The sequence below is a fragment of the Vipera ursinii genome, assembly GCF_947247035.1.
Source record: "Vipera ursinii genome assembly, chromosome: 2".
Lineage (NCBI taxonomy): Eukaryota > Metazoa > Chordata > Lepidosauria > Squamata > Viperidae > Vipera > Vipera ursinii.
In genome coordinates this window covers 159,659,881-159,676,030 of record NC_139513.1, presented here as the reverse complement: position 1 = coordinate 159,676,030, position 16,150 = coordinate 159,659,881, and the positions used below count along the sequence as shown (strand labels likewise).

General features: G+C 43.9%; 1 protein-coding gene and 1 long non-coding RNA gene across 2 annotated transcripts in view; one reads left to right on the top strand and one right to left on the bottom strand.

The window, feature by feature from the left end:
• The window catches only part of LOC310634413, a 486,982-nt gene that overhangs the window by 230,431 nt on the left and 240,401 nt on the right, over positions 1-16,150 (top strand). The window lies entirely within an intron of this gene.
• Positions 1-16,150, bottom strand: part of PPP1R1A (protein phosphatase 1 regulatory inhibitor subunit 1A) — a 94,585-nt gene that overhangs the window by 27,738 nt on the left and 50,697 nt on the right. The window lies entirely within an intron of this gene.

The window sequence follows — 16,150 nt, the reverse complement described above, 5'->3', positions numbered from 1 at the left end:
GGGCCCTAAACTGCCATGCCTAACTGGTTCTCAATCAGAAGACAGCAAAAACACCACACAGACTCTCCTCATTCTTCAAGGCAAGATCATGAAAACTCATATTCAGGTATATTAGGATTACAGGTAGTCCTGGACCTACAACAGTTCATTCAATGACCGTTCAAAATTACAACGGTACTAAAAAAAGTGACATGACTTTTTTCACACTTACGACCATTGCCGCATTCCCATGATCACGTGATCAAAATTCAGAGGCTTGACAGCTGGTTCATATTTATGATGGTTGCCATGTTCCAAGGTCACGTGATCACCTTTTGCGAACTTCTGACAAGCAAAGTCAATGGAGAAGCCAGATTCACTTGATAACTGTGTTATTAACCTAACAACTGCAGTGATTCATTTAACCTCTGTGGCAAATAAGGTTGTAAAATGGCACAAAATTCACTTTAACAACTGTCTCAGCAACAGAGAAATTTGGCTCAGTTGTGCTCGTAAGTCGAGGACTACCTGTATTAGGATGTGCATTACAATGATTGGTTTTACTTCAGAGGAGGAGAGATAATTTAGCCCTGGCGACATAGTGGTTAGAATGCAGCACTAGAGGCTAATTCTGACCACTGCCTGGAGTTTGATCCTGACCGGCTCAAGGTGGACTCAACCTTCCATCCTTCCGAGATTGGTAAAATGAGGACCCAGATTGTTGGGGGACAATATGCTGACTCTGTAAACCGCTTAGAGAAGGCTGTAAAGAACTATGAAGTGATATATAAGTCTAAGTGCTATTGCTGTTGTTATTAAGCAGGGGTCTTCAAGCTTGGCCCTTTTATGACTTGTGGACTTCAACTCCCAGAATTCCTCAGCCAGCGAGCTGGCTGAGGAATTCTGGGAGTTGAAGTCCACAAGTCATAAAAGGACCAAGTCTGAAGACCCCTGTTATTAAGCAATGGTCCAAGCCGGGCAGGAAACCTATTCCAGCTTTTCTGAAGAATCAGCTTTAGGTGATATCCAGAACGCTGCAATCCCATAATGAAGGGGAGACAGAAAAGGCCAGAGAGGAGACTGTAGCCCCAACAACTCACTCTGTCTCCTTGTTACTTTTTATCTATCCAAGGAGGCTCTTGCTCCTTTCTAACAAGTCTGCAACTGTAAGGAGAAAGGGAGGGAGGGAGAAAGATTAAAGATTCTTTTCTATTGTGTTTCTGAAAGGATATTAGGGTGACTAAAGAAAGAGAACAATTATTGTAAAATAAGCGGAACTCACCTGTCAGCTCTAGGGAATAAAGCTTAGCGATGGGATAATGGAATGTTAATTTATGCAGTCAGAAGGATGATTTTTTAAAAAAAAAAGCTGAATAACAATAGCTTTTGCTACATACAAACCCTCTTGAGTCTATTTTTCCTTCTCTATGGAAAGGTACCGTATTTTCCGGCGTATAAGACGACTGGGCGTATAAGACGACCCCCTACATTTCCTGTTAAATTATAGGGTTTGGGCTATACTCGCCGTATAAGACTACCCCTCTTCCAATGCACACCAAATAAAAATTAAAAAACATCAGATTTGATTTTAATATGGTAATTTTAATTCTAATGCTTATGACATACAGGTACTTAGTAGGAAAACTGTCACTTATAAACATAAGGCTGTTTGTCATAAAACATGTAAATATAAAACAGTGCAAGTGGATCAAACTTTTCCTAATTCACTCTAAAGCTTTCCCTGCGCAAATGGGAGATCTGCTCCAGGTTTTCCAGCCAGCCCTGTCCCTAAAGTTTCAGCACCCGGCGTATAAGACGACCCCTGACTTTTGAGAAGATTTTCATGGGTTAAAAAGTCGTCTTATACTCCGGAAAATATGGTAACTATGGACATAGTTTAAGCTGGGCTGGTGGTCCATAGGCAATTCAAATGAATTTTTCCATATTGACATTTCCATTTTCTCTTCTGGAGCTTCTGAAGGAATGGCTTCCCCTCTTTACTGTTCCCTCTTTCCAGCCAAAAGCAGTCCAACTTTGCAGTCACAATGCATTCCTCAGATAAAGCCCAAAATAGAATACAGAGAGTCCTCAACTTACGACCACAATTAAGCCCAAAATTTCTGTTGCTAAGGGAGACATTTGTTAAGTGAATCTTGCCCCATTTTATGACCTTTGTTGCCATGGTTATTAAGTGAATCACTGCAGTTGTTAAGCTAATAACACATGAATCTGGCTTCCCCACTGACTTTGCTTATCAGAAGGTTGCAAAAGGCGATCACGTGACCCCCGGGGACACTGCAACCGTCATAAATATATGAGTCAAGTTGCCAAGTGTCGCAAAATTTGATCACGTGACCGTGGGGATGCTGCAATGGTTCTGAGTGTGGAAAATGGCCATAAGTCACTTTTTTTAGTGTTTCTAAATGAACTGTTGTAAGTCAGGGACTATTTGTAATTTTTACAAGTCTAGAAGCTGTAAGGATATCTCACAACCCTTGTGTCATTGTGCACCCAAGACGAGCTGTCCATCCTAACTTGACCCTTGAAAAGACCACAGGGGCAAACCCTAAATCGTATCTGGAATGGAAGGATAAATGCTTCTTTTTTGGTGGGGCCACTGATTAACTGCAAAGACACTCCAGATGACAACATTCTGGGAATTGAAAAAGTAGGCTCACCGGATAGAGGAATTTAAAAAAAAAAGAACAAAGGAGGAAACTATATATTAAGATGCTGAATTTAGATAGTTTTAATGAGATGGTTTTTTTGTGATCATTAATGAGATCTATAAGCCTCTGTTATAAATCTTTTACCTTTTTAGGGATGGCAGAATTGAGGTGCTCTCTCTTTTTCCTTTGCTGTAACGTTTATCAGGTAAATCTCTCAAACCCCACCCCCCAAGGGACTTCAGAGTTTCAGTGGGCTCTCTTCCTTTCCGCTGCTGACTCCATCCATGTTAGAGAAGGGTTAAGAGCTTTCATTTCTGCAGCTGCAGCTTTGATTTACATGGCTATTATAGCATGGGTAGCAGTATGAATCTTTTTACTTAGATTATAGACACGAGCAAGGGGAAAAAATGCTTTCTCCTTTCTACGATTCTTAAAAAGAAAGAAGATGGTTAGGATTTTCTTCTTGTGCCTTAGTGGGATGACAAAAGCATATGTTTTCTTTTTAGGACATTTTTTTCCAAAAAAGGTGCTGTTTCACACACACACACACACACACACACACACACACACACACACACAGAGTCTGTCTGTTTGCCTGTATCATGTTGTAAGTCATGACAGTCATATGTGACTGACCCAATTTTGTGATCTTGTTTATGGAGATCGTTAAGTGAGTGGAGTGTTGCAAAATGATGACTCACTTATTAAGTGTTACTTGTTCCTTAGGTTAAGCCTTATTAATTGTTCAGGATGAGTGGGTGTTTCTGAAAACATCGTAAAATGAGGCCATCTGATCTCGGGATGCTATCATTGGCTGTAACTGCAGGTTGGTTGCCCAGTGCACCAAATGCCGTTATATTACTAAGGGTGGGGTGGGGGTGGGGGGAGGATGGACTGGCTATTGGAACTTCGTAACCAGGTCATAAGTATCCTGGAGAGGCCAAAGCATAAATCTGAACAGTCGCTAAGCAACTGTTCATTAATCAAGTATTACCTGTATATAACACCATACACATTTGTTTCTGGAGCCTCTGTGTATGAGCCTTTCGGGCAGTATTGATTCTTGGCAAATATATGGATGTATAGTTTTCTTGCAAGATTTCAGAAGTGGCTTGCCATTGCCTTTTTTTTCCTAAGGCTGAAAGAGAGTGAGTGGCCCAAAGTCCTCCCACTTATTTCATGCCTAGGCAAGTGCTAAGAAATCACGGTTTCTCAAATTCTAGTCTGCTGGTGGTTTCTTTAAGCACTACACTAAATTGGTTCTATTTCGGAGCATTTACTTGTATATTATTAAAACATGTTTAAGAATTCCAAACTATATTGCCTTATTTCTTATTCAATTCTCATGAAGAGGCACTAGGTTTATAGATGGCTCTTCAACAGAGCTGCTTAGCTCATGGGGCTAAACTGATTCATATTGCATAAGCAAACAGGTCACTCAATTTGCATCAACAGCAACAAAAAAATTGGATGGCCTTGAATTGCTTTGGTCCATATGGTGGAAGAAGACTCCTCTCAGATTTCTCCCCCAATACCAGTTAAATGTCCTCATGATGGTTGGCCCACAGCCAAGAAGATCTTAGTGTATCTAAGGATCTCCATACTACCTAGTCTGAAAGCATTTTGGCCAAGGTTACAAGAAAGGTTCTCTCAGCCTTTTCCCGCAGAGCTCCTTCAAAAGATTTGGCCCTTCCTCTTTTGTACCCCAAGGTCCTCCTATGGGAGTAGACCATTGGCCTTATTCTACTATGCCCCGAAGAAGCTTTTCAAAAGGACTTTCTTGTTGTTGTTTTTTCTTGAAAACGTTTCATTTCTCATCCAAGAAGCTTCTTCAGTTCTTCAGAAGAAGCTTCTGGGATGAGAAGCGAAATGTTTTCAAGGGGAAAAACAAAACAAAAAACGAGACAGTCGAGTTGCCTTTTGAAAAGCACCTTTGGGACAACTATGATCTGAATCTCCATAGACGTTCCTAATCTCTTAACTCTCTTAACTCTCCTCTAGAGTTGGTGAGCAGTTGGGGGAGCCCAGCAGCACAAAAATAGCTTTTCTAGCCTGCTCCCCTCCCTAGTCCACTGGCAACAACAAAGAGAATGCATGTCACAGGAAAAGACTCTTCTTGCTTGTCACTGTCTCTCTCAGCCACTTGGCATCTGGGAAGCCACGCCAAAGAGCCTAGTGCAGGGGTAGGCAACCTCGGCTCTTTTATGACTCATGGACTTCAACTCCCAGAATCCCTGAGTCAGCTGACTCAGGAATTCTGGGAGTTGAAGTCCATGAGTCATAAAAGAGCCGAGGTTGCCTACCCCTGGCCTAGTGGTACAAAAGGAGCTTTTCTGGGCTGCTTGCTTTTCTTAAGTGGTGGGGCAATCCCAGAAGGACTTCCAGAAGCCCTAGGAGGCCCCTGTGGTTATAGTTTAGTTTATAGTTTATAGTTTATAGTTTATTAAATTTTTATACCGCCCTTCTCCCGAGGGACTCAGGGCGGTGAACAGGGCATATAATAAAAATACAGAATACAAAAGTTAAGAACAAATTAAATCATTGCCCAAATAAAACAGTAAAAATATACAAATATTAAAACCCAAGTTAACTCCCCATCAGGCCAGGCCAGCTTGTTCAAATAAATGGGTCTTTAGGCCGCGCCGGAAGGAGCGGAGATCCGGTGCCATCCGGAGCTCAACCGGCAGTTAATTCCACAAAGCCGGGGCGCCCACAGAGAAGGCCCTCCCCCTGGGGGCCACCAGCCGGCATTCCCTGACCGGAGGCACCCTGAGGAGGCCCTCTCTGTGGGAACGCACAGGGCAGGGGAGTCGACGCCGGCAGCAGGTGGTCCCCAAGGTATTCCGGACCCATGCCATGTAAGGACTTGAAAACCATCACCAAGACCTTGAACCTCACCCGGAAGACAACTGGTAACCAATGCAGCTCGCGGAGCAAAGGTGTAACATGGGAGTACCGGGAAACTCCCAAGACAACTCTCGCGGCCGCATTCTGTACCAGTTGGAGCCTCCGAGTGGTCTTCAAGGGAAGCCCCATGTAGAGAGCATTGCAATAGTCAAGACGAGAGGTCACGAGCGCATGAGTGACCGTACACAGGGCATCCCAGTCCAGATAGGGCCGCAACTGGCGCACCAGGCGAACCTGGGCGAAAGCCCCCCTAGTCACGGCCACTATATGATCTTCCAGGGTAAGCCGTGAATCTAGGAGGACTCCCAAGTTGCGAGCCCTATCCACGGGGGGTAAGAGCTCACCCCCCATAGAAAGAGATGGAACATTTTGAATGTCCCGGGATGCCGGAATGTACAGCCACTCAGTCTTGTCAGGGTTGAGTTGAAGTCTGTTCCTCCACATCCAGACCCGAACCGCCTCCAGGCAATGGGACATCACAGCGAGGGCATCACTGGGGTGGTTTGGGGTATCATTGAAAAGTGGGTATCATTGGCATATTGATGATACCCAACTCCAAAACCACGAATGATCTCACCCAGCGGTTTCATATAGATGTTGAACAGGAGAGAAGAGAGAACCGACCCCTGAGGAACTCCACAAACGAGAGACCTAGGGGTCGATCTCTGCCCCCCTGCCAACACCGACTGCGAGCGTCCCAGGAGATAGGAGGAGAACCACCGAAGAACCATGCCTCCCACTCCCAATCCCCTGAGACGACGCAGCAGGATACCATGGTCGATGGTATTGAAAGCCGCCGAGAGGTCTAATAGGACTAGGAATATCCCCTATCCCGGGCCCTCCAGAGATCATTCACCAGAGCGACCAATGCCGTCTCCGTGCTGTACCCGGGCCTGAAACCTATGCTAGAGGTTGTCTTTTCCTGGGCCCACTGTGAGATTTCCAGCAAGCCACACTGGGGCTGCCATCTGGGAGACAACTTGGCATCTGCTAAGGGTTCTGGCTAGATGCCTCTGGCTTGGGTATTGGGATTCCCTACCACAATCAACAGCGATGCGGCCCTTCAAGGAGGTGCTTTGTTCCAGATTAAACCTAACTGGTACTTCAATTAAGTGTACGTTAGGTTTATGTGTTCCTGAAGGACTAATTCAATCTGAAACTCACTGGGTCAGAAAATAAAGAACCAAATTCAAGAGCATGGGGATTTTTCTCTTGCTTTTCTAGCATTTCTTTTCATGTGGCTATTCACACATTCGGAAGAGCACTAATCACAAAAGCAGCCCAGTAGTGGACATACCAAGGGACTAAAGATCATTCTGTTGCAACCTTGTTCCATAAAGGATATTCTTTACCCATCTGTTCCCCTCAAGCAAGTCTAATGAATATGTATCAGGTAAATAATTGCCTGATCCCAGATAATTAGGATAATTACTTGTTGCATTCAGCCGATAAGAATAGAAGAAGCTCTAGAGAACCTAGAAATTTGTAGAATATCTTACAGGGGGTGGTGGTTCTTTGGAAGATTAGCCTTTTCATGATAGGAGCTGCTTGCCTGCTAAACATAACAATTTCTGTCATGTTGAAACAAAAGCTGTTTTCTTTCCCCTTCACCCAAACTCCAGGTTTTATCCTTACCCTTTCCCAAATCTTTCCTCACCATGCAGCTATCCTTTCATTGCACTCCCTCTCTATTCAATGTCTCCTTCTGTTGTGCTGTTTCTATTGAAAAAGGGAGAAGAACATATTGTGTGTGTGTATACAAATCTGTCTCTGCATGTGAGAATGGTTTGCCTAAGAGAAGATTGGTGAGACATCCAGGTCACCATAAATTAATTTTATAAATGGGATGAGATATTGTTCAAATTGTTACTTTTACTTAATATTTTTTTTAAATTCATCTACCTACTTACCCTGTCTGTCCCTCTCTCCCTCTTACAGTATTATCTGGCCCTATTCTGTTTTTGAAGTGTGACGTTGGACAGATATATAGAAATACAAATATATGTGTTACATGGAAACATAGTTTTTGGTGCAGGTAATCTTCAGAATCACGTTCAGCTAGAGTTTAATTTTAATTTTTTTAAAATTTTAATTCCATTTATATCCCGCCCTTCTCCGAAGACTCAGGGCGGCTTACAAGCTTAGCAGTAGCCTTCATTCTACAGTATGTATATGCCTGCTTATTAGGGCTTTCACACACACCCCAAGCGGCATTATTACAAAGTCAGCTTAATTGCCCCCAACAATCTGGGTCCTCATTTTACCTACCTCGGAAGGATGGAAGGCTGAGTCAACCTTGAGCCTGGTGGGATGCGAACCTGCACTAATTGCAGGCAGCTGGTGTTACTTAAGGAGTTGCCCATCCTAGGATGACAAAGTAGGGAAGCCGAACATTGAACAGGAACTGTGTGTGTTTTTTCTAATATTTTCCGATCTACTGATGCTGGAGGATAGTCTTATATTTAGAATGATCTTTCTCTAGATATAGTATTTTCCCAAAGAAGCCAACAGGATTTTATAAATCATTGAATAGAATTGCTAATTTCCTACTCTGGTGCACCAAGCATTGGGAAGGTGTTGTGTCATAAGGATCAGTTCTCTGAATGATGGATGGAGACATGCCTACATTTTTGTATCAGAAAGTTTGTTGTGGTCAGTATTGCTGTTACTTATGGTATTTGACAGTGTCCTGAATGGGGATAGTTTTGATTGATCAAAACAATGCCTGGAGGTAAGTTTATATGTATTGGTTTTCAAATCTATCCATTAGATGTCAATTCCAAGAATGTATCAGATTCTATATCAGATACAAAACTGGATTTAAACCTTTAACACTTCCTTTCGCAAGGACAAGAAACCTATTTTGAGATTTTCCTACACACAATCCAGAAGACTCCCTATTCAAGATGTAACTTTTCCATAGATCAGTTGCACACATGTTACTCTGTAAATGACTGGGAGAAGTGGTGGGCAGAAGTGAGGGAAAGCAAGCTTTTAACACCTTATTAGTGCTGCTCTATTATCAGTAAACCTAGTGGCACAGTTTTACTTGAACAAGTCTTATTTATGAATTGTTGGAAAATAATTATCACTTAGATGCTGAGTTCTTCTAGGCTGGGGGATTAAACTGTAAATATCTCTTCGCTCTTAAATCTCAACATTGTCAAAGCATCTATATTTTACTTTTTGAGAGCAACATGCCCATAATTCCTAGGCATTAGGAATATAGTTTGCTGATCTGTCACCTGCTGTGAAAAGTTCCTAAATGTTCAAACAGATGGAGAGAGATGTACAGGTCATTACAGGGGCTGCATGTCTTTCAAAGGGCAGATGCAGCTGTTGGAGATTGACCGGATAGGAAAAATGAGGCAGAAGACTGTCCAGATTCTAAGGACATTTTCTTGCAATCATTTTCTTCACTGGGAGCAGAATGGGTATTCGTGTTTGGCTGTATCATTAAGCAGGCATCAAATGAAGGATTTCCATGCAACTCATTTTATACACCAAAGCCAGGGGTAGGCAACCTTGGCTCTTTTATGACTCGTGGACTTCAACTCCCAGAATTCCTGAGCCAGCCATGCTGAGGGGAAAGAGAGAGGTTTCCAAGCTGAGTCATGCTGGCTCAGGAATTCTGGGAGTTGAAGTCCACGAGTCATAAAAGAGCCAAGGTTGCATACCCTTGCACCAAACCATGAGCAGAAACAGTAAGAAACTCTGAGGGCCTCTTTGCTGATACCACATACAGAAAAAAGAAAACGTCATCAGCTGGAGAAGAAATGTAGCAAAAATAAAAGCTACAGCCAATGTTGCATCCTGCCCACAATTTGGATAGACGAGGATTAGAATGGCATGAGGGGCAAGGGTGATCCAAAGAGAAAGGAACCCAGCCTGCACTGTCCTGGTAAACTTTTTTCTGCAATTGATTTTCTAACTGAAACATTGGCAAATCGGGGAGCCCCCCCCCAAATGCATTTATGTGATATCCACTTTTACTCCAACCTTAATAAATCGCTTAGGTCCCTTCCTTGCTATTTCTCTTTCCAACTCCCTCCAAATTTACATTAATGAAACCTGCCAGTCAATTAAAAATCCAAATAGGCATGACATAAATTCCAATTGTTGCATTGACAATCTTAATTTCGGAAAGATGGCCCTGGAGGGAAAGAAGGGAAGGGAACATAATATAGATAAGGGAATCCTCATCTCTGGCCTATTTTTCCCCCCTAATCTATAAGCCTTAGGGATAGATCTTATCTTTTTATAACTAGTTTTTTTTAAAATAAACTTTTGTAACATTTAACAAAGGGACACGGTGGCTCAGTGGGTTAGGACACTGAGCTTGCCGATCAGAAGGTCAGCAGTTTGGCGGGTCGAATCCCGAGTGCTGCATAACAGAGTGAGCACCTGTTACTTGTCCCAGCTTCTGCCAACCTAGCAGTTCGAAAGCACGTAAAAATGCAAGTAGAAAAATAGGGACCACTACGGTGGGAAGGTAACAGCGTTCCGTGCGCCTCTGGCGTCTAGTCATGCCGGCCACATGACCACGGAGACGTCCTCGGACAAATGCTGGCTCTTCGGCTTTGAAACGGAGATGAGCACCAGCCCCTAGAGTTGGAAACGACTAGCACGCATGTGCGGGGGAACCTTTACCTTTAACATTTAACAAATCAAGACTTCAATAAAACTTACTTCTAGCTACTGACCAACTACCCAGTGCCTACTCTACCAACATCCTGGCCCCAGTGCCTGGGGGAAAAGTCAGCCTTCGCAGCTTTCCATGAGGTCAATAGGGTTGGGGATCATCCTTATCCCCAGTGGGAGGGTGTTCTTTAAGGCACATTCCAAGACAGAAAAGGCACATTTCCAAGGCCCCACCGGGTGACACTGCTTCAATGAAGGGACCTGAAACATCCCATTAGTTTGAGTAATACAGACACAGACAGCCAGTCTTGCTAACAACCAGGGCCATGACACATAGGGGCTACAACTTGTCAGCCAGCACCTGCTCAGAAGCTTATTGTGAGCCAGTGCAGCTCATACAGCACTGCTGTTAGATGGATGCACTGAGGTGTGCCCACTTCTGCCCATACTGCTGCATTGTGGAACAGCTGCAACTTCTGAATGCTCTTCAAGAGTTGCCCATGTAGAAGGTTTCTGGATTTAAGGTTAATGTACAAAAAACAAAAATTTTAGCCAAAAACATGACAGCATCGCAAAAGGCCCTTTTAGAAGGATTAACTGGATTTGAGATTGTTAAAAGGGTTAAATATTTGGGGGTGTATTTGTCACCCTCAAATGCAAAGTTATATAAAAATAATTATGAAAAGTTATGGGGAAAAATTCAAAAAGAATTGGAGAGCTGGGAAAAATTGCAATTGTCTTTACTGGGAAGAATTGCAGCAGTGAAAATGAATGTCCTGCCTAAATTTTTATTTTTATTCCAAATGATACCGATTCTTAAAAAAGACTCTAATTTGGAAGAATGGCAACGGGGTATCAATAAATTTGTGTGGGCAGGGAAAAGGCCACGAGTTAAACTTAAGATTATGCAGGATACTCGTGAAAGAGGTGGTCTTAAAATGCCTAATCTTAAATTATATTATGAAGCTGCTGCGTTGTCAGGAATAAGTGATTGGATTAATTTGACACAAGGGAGATTATTAAATCTTGAGGGCCACGACTTGTTATTTGGCTGGCATGCATATTTGTTGTATGATAAGAAGGTAGATAATGTGTTTAAAGTGCATATTTTAAGACAGGCATTGTTGAGAGTATGGAAGAAGTATAGACATAAGTTAGACTACAAGATGCCGTTGTGGGCAATCCCAAAACATGCAATAGAAAATATAAATGTTGGCTTCAAACATGATGTGACTACGTACAAGGAGATCTTAAGCTTGGAGAGGAACGTCTGGTGTTTGAAGCCGTACAATCTCTTGTGAGATGAGAAGATCGTTCAAACTTGGTTTCAATATGGTCAATTACGTGCCAGGTGGAAAGAAGATCAGAAAATTGGTTTCTCAATGACTGATGAAAATTTGATAAAGCAAATTAGAAATCAGGGTCCAGCACATATTAAACGGATTTATCTTGCATTGATAGATATTGACTCAGAAACAGAACTTGTTAAAGACTGTATGATAAAATGGGCTCAGAATATTCAAGAAGTTATTACAATGGACACGTGGGGAAAGATCTGGGTGAGGAACGTAAAATTTACGCAAGCCCAAAATCTAAGAGAGAATTTTTATAAAATGTTTTATAGATGGCATTTAGATCCTAAAAAGCTTGCAAGTATGTATCCGAACTATCAACCTAAATGTTGGAGATGTGGTGGTGAAGATGCAACCTATTTTCATATATGGTGGACCTGCAAAAAGGTTAAGGCTTTTTGGATAAAAATTTGGTGGAATATGCAGAAGATCTTCAAGCAAAGGATAAAGTTTTGTCCGCAATTGTTTCTATTGGGTATAATTACAGATGCTACTGTTGTGGACATTAAGTTGATGTTGTATTTAATCACAGCAGCAAGACTCTTAATAGGTCAATATTGGAAGAAGGAGGAATTGCCGACTATAGAAGAATGGACTCTAAAAGTTTCTGACCTGGCGGAAATGGCAAAGATTTCGGCTTACTAGAAAGATCATACGCAAGAACGTTATATTATGGAGTGGGAAAAGTGGATTGATTATATCCAGAACAAATATGGGACTAAAAAGTTTCACTTAGCATTTGAATAAGCTTTTTCTCTTTTTTTTCTTTCCTTTTATATGTAATATTAGTATTGCTTGTAGTCATCTCATATGAGCTAGAGTGCGATAGACTTAATAGTTTATTGTTGTTAGCATATGGATGTTTATGATTGTTCTTTGTTTTTATACCTTGTACTTAGCTCTGGGAAGTCGGGGGGGGGGGAATGGGGGGGAGGGATAGGGAGGGTTAGGTAGGGGTGGGTGGAGGGAGGGGGGGATTGTTAAAGATAAAATGTATTGTAAAACTTTTCAATAAAAAAAAACAAGAGTTGCCCATGTAAAGCACATTGCAACAGTCCACTTGAGAGGTGACTCTACATCTTTAGAGTTCCCTCACAGTGCATCGGTGGGACGGGGGGGGGGGGCGGGGGGACACTGTGGCTTCCTCACTCTCCAACTGCCTTCCCAGGATCCCAGAGGTTGGTCGGACTATTCTCAGGCTTTCTCTTTCTCCCTGCTGGGAAACTATGCTGTTAGCTGCAGACACCAAGACAGCTAAACAATTAGTGAGTCCTCTCCCTACTCTTTGTTCTCCTGTCCCAGTTGTTCATATCCTTCATTGCCCATTCAGATATCTGGTAATCCTAAATCAGAGGTTGCTTCTCTCCTTTTCCTAGCCCCGTACACCAATTCCTGTCTTTGTTCTAAAATGATCAAGAGTCTCAGATAAAATGGAAAATTTGTCTCCGTACCCGACCTAGACTCTAGAGCATGCATTTTTCACTTGTGAAGATGTAGTGATCTCGGATGAGTAAATATGTACCTTGAGTCTGGGAGGGAAGCCTGACAGTTTGGAATACTGTAAACACAAGCTGACTTCAGCACAACCTCGTTTAAGCCACTGACCAACTTCAGCATTCTGCCCTTCTTTTCATTCCAGATCCCATCAAGAGCAGGCTATGTGAAATTCAAACCATCTTGCACACTAAACCAAAATAGCATGGATGGGGAACGCTGAACAAAATAAATGAGTTGCCAAATTGGGGTGCAGGCAGGCAGGGCGCGGAGGAACGGAGACCTGCCGACGTTTGGGGAGGTTTGGGCGCCTCCCCAAACCTCCCCAGGTCTCCGTTCCTCCGCGCAGACCTGCCGACGTTTGGGGAGGTTTGGGCGCTGAAGAGTAGATGAACCAAGCCAGCAAGGAGACAAAATGTTTCTGCAGCTGTTTTTCCTCTGAAGTTTTTTTTTTTTTAAAGTAATCTCCGAAGGTTATGCCAGAAAATGGAGGACGCTGGGTCTTTGCAAGCTTTAGCTGTCCGCCTGGCTGCCTGAAGGCCGCCCTTTTCAGGCAGTCTGACAGACAGCTAAAACTTGCAAAGACCCAGCGTCCTCCGTTTTCTGGCACAACTTTTAGGGATTTATTATTATTATTCCTACTACTACTATTACTACTGCTACTACTTCAGGAGTAAAAAGTTGCAGAAAAAAATTCTCTCCTTACTAGCTTAGTTCCTCTACTCTTCCATCTGGAGCCAAGGTAAGATTTTAAAAAGGGATATTGGTTGGAAGGCAGAGGGAGAGTTTAGTTTTAGCATCTAAAAAAAGGGGGGGGGAAATCAGCGAGTACATCCCAACCAGCTTTTTATGTTTTTGTTATTGAAGAAATATGGGGGAGGGGGAGGGGTTCTGGGGTGGGTTGGGGAGGGGATAATATTGTAACTTCAATAAAAATTTTCAATAAAAAAAAGAAATATGGCTTTCTGGGGGAAGGTGGGGAGGGCGTTAAGGAAGGAAAGGGTTTTTGGAAGCTCGTCCTGAAGCTGCCTTTTGTGCAAGGGGCCTTTTCTCAAAGCCTAGAGAGGCAGCTTTGTTGCCTCCCCGTAGACAGCTGATGGGCGAACACCAAAAGCTCCAAAAGGCTAGGGAACTAGTCCCAGAACACCTTGGTAGGAGGAAGGGCAGAGGCAGAATTGGGAAAGAGGTAAGACAGGGTTTTCCTTCCCAGATGTTTCTCTTTGGCAAGACAGCCAGCTGTGCTGAAGCCCAGTATCTGGGGGTGGGGGAGACCTGAGGCAGGCGGGCTGGTGCTTGCATTAGGCCTCCCAGGATCTCCCCCACCCTCAATTAATGACCAGTGCACTCTTTAATGAATGCACTGAGGAGAATACGTATGGCTGGTCATTACTTGAGGCAGTTCATTTAACATTATTTAATGGCAGTCTCCATTAGGGTCACAACCTGAAGACTATCTGTGCAATACTTATCAACAGAATGTGTGGCTGGTACAGTCTATGACATATCTGTTTTTTCCCCCTCCTAAGCTTATACAAAAGCTAACAGATGTAGCAGAAGAATGCCAAAGCAATCAACTAAAGAAGTTGAAAGAGATTTGTGAAAGGTAAAAACTACTTAACAATTCTTTTGACTACCATTCTAGATGTACTTGGAGGGGAATAATCCCCTGTCAGGACAGAGGGAGTCACTTCTGGGTGAATGTGTATAGTGAGACCTGGGGAGGTTTGGGGAGGCGCCCAAACCTCCCCAAACTTCGGCAGGAGGAACGGAGACCTGGGGAGGTTTGGGGAGGCGCCCAAACCTCCCCAAACGTCGGCAGGTCTGCGCGGAGGAACGGAGACCTGGGGAGGTTTGGGGAGGCGCCCAAACCTCCCCAAACTTCGGCAGGAGGAACGGAGACCTGGGGAGGTTTGGGGAGGCGCCCAAACCTCCCCAAACGTCGGCAGGAGGAACGGAGACCTGCCAACGTTTGGGGAGGTTTGGGGAGGCGCCCAAACCTCCCCAAACGTCGGCAGGTCTGCGCCGAGGAACGGAGACCTGCCAACGTTTGGGGAGGTTTGGGGAGGTGCGCGCGTACCTCCCCAAACCTCCCCAAACTTCGGCAGGTCTCCGGACGGCGGCGGCTTGGGAGAGGTGCGCGCGATCCTGGAAGTACCGAAGCCTCGGCCGCGCGCAAGTCCTCGGTAAGCTCCGGGCGGTCACTTGCTTCGCATCTCCTGAGGGAAGGGGGGGCGACTGGAACGGGCGTGTTTCCTCGCCTGCTGGGCGCCGCGATTTGCCCGGGGAACGCGCGGGCCCCGAATGGCAGCGTGGAGTGAGGAAGCGGACAGCCAGGGCTTCCCCGAGAGCTGCGGCCACACAGGGTATTCCTGTGTATTCAGGCTTGCAAAATGGCGGATCGAGCCTCTGCTGGCGGCAGAGGCTTGCAGAGCGCGGATCCAGCCTCCGAGGCATGCAGAACGGCGGATCGGCTTATACTCGAGTCAACAACTTTTCCCAGTTTTTGGGGGTGAAATTGGGGGTCTCGGCTTATACTCGAGTCGGCTTATACTCAAGTATATACGGTACATTTTGTTACACCCACACCTGTTTTACTCATTGGTTCAATTCCTTCTTCTTATCCCTCTTATCCAAACATAAATCCAATAATTTTAATTTTAATTTATTCACTGAAAGCCAGGAGCAGGACAGGAAAGGAATGGGAGGCTGGCCAAAGCCCTCCCAGCCTCAATTGTGCAATCATGAATAAAGGCAGGGCTCAACTGCCATTACTTAGCCTCAGTCATACTCTGTAATCTATTTTGCACTGCAAAAAGCAATTGAAAAATCTGATCGACAACAAAGGCTTTAGCAAAAAGTTATGTTTTGGGGTAGAGATAGCTGACTGGCTCTTAGTCCTTAGCTATAGTTTGAGAGTTTCAGCAATATCAGAAATAGTCCCTTGTACCAATCAGAGTGAGGCCCCCATATATTCCCTTCCTCAGGGGTCAGAAAAGATTCCTCCATAATATAAACAATGAGCAACTTTTTAGGACAGGCATGGGTGAGAGAGGTGGCCATCTAGAATCTAGATTCTAGATGTTACTAGACGTTGGTCATGGCCATCTA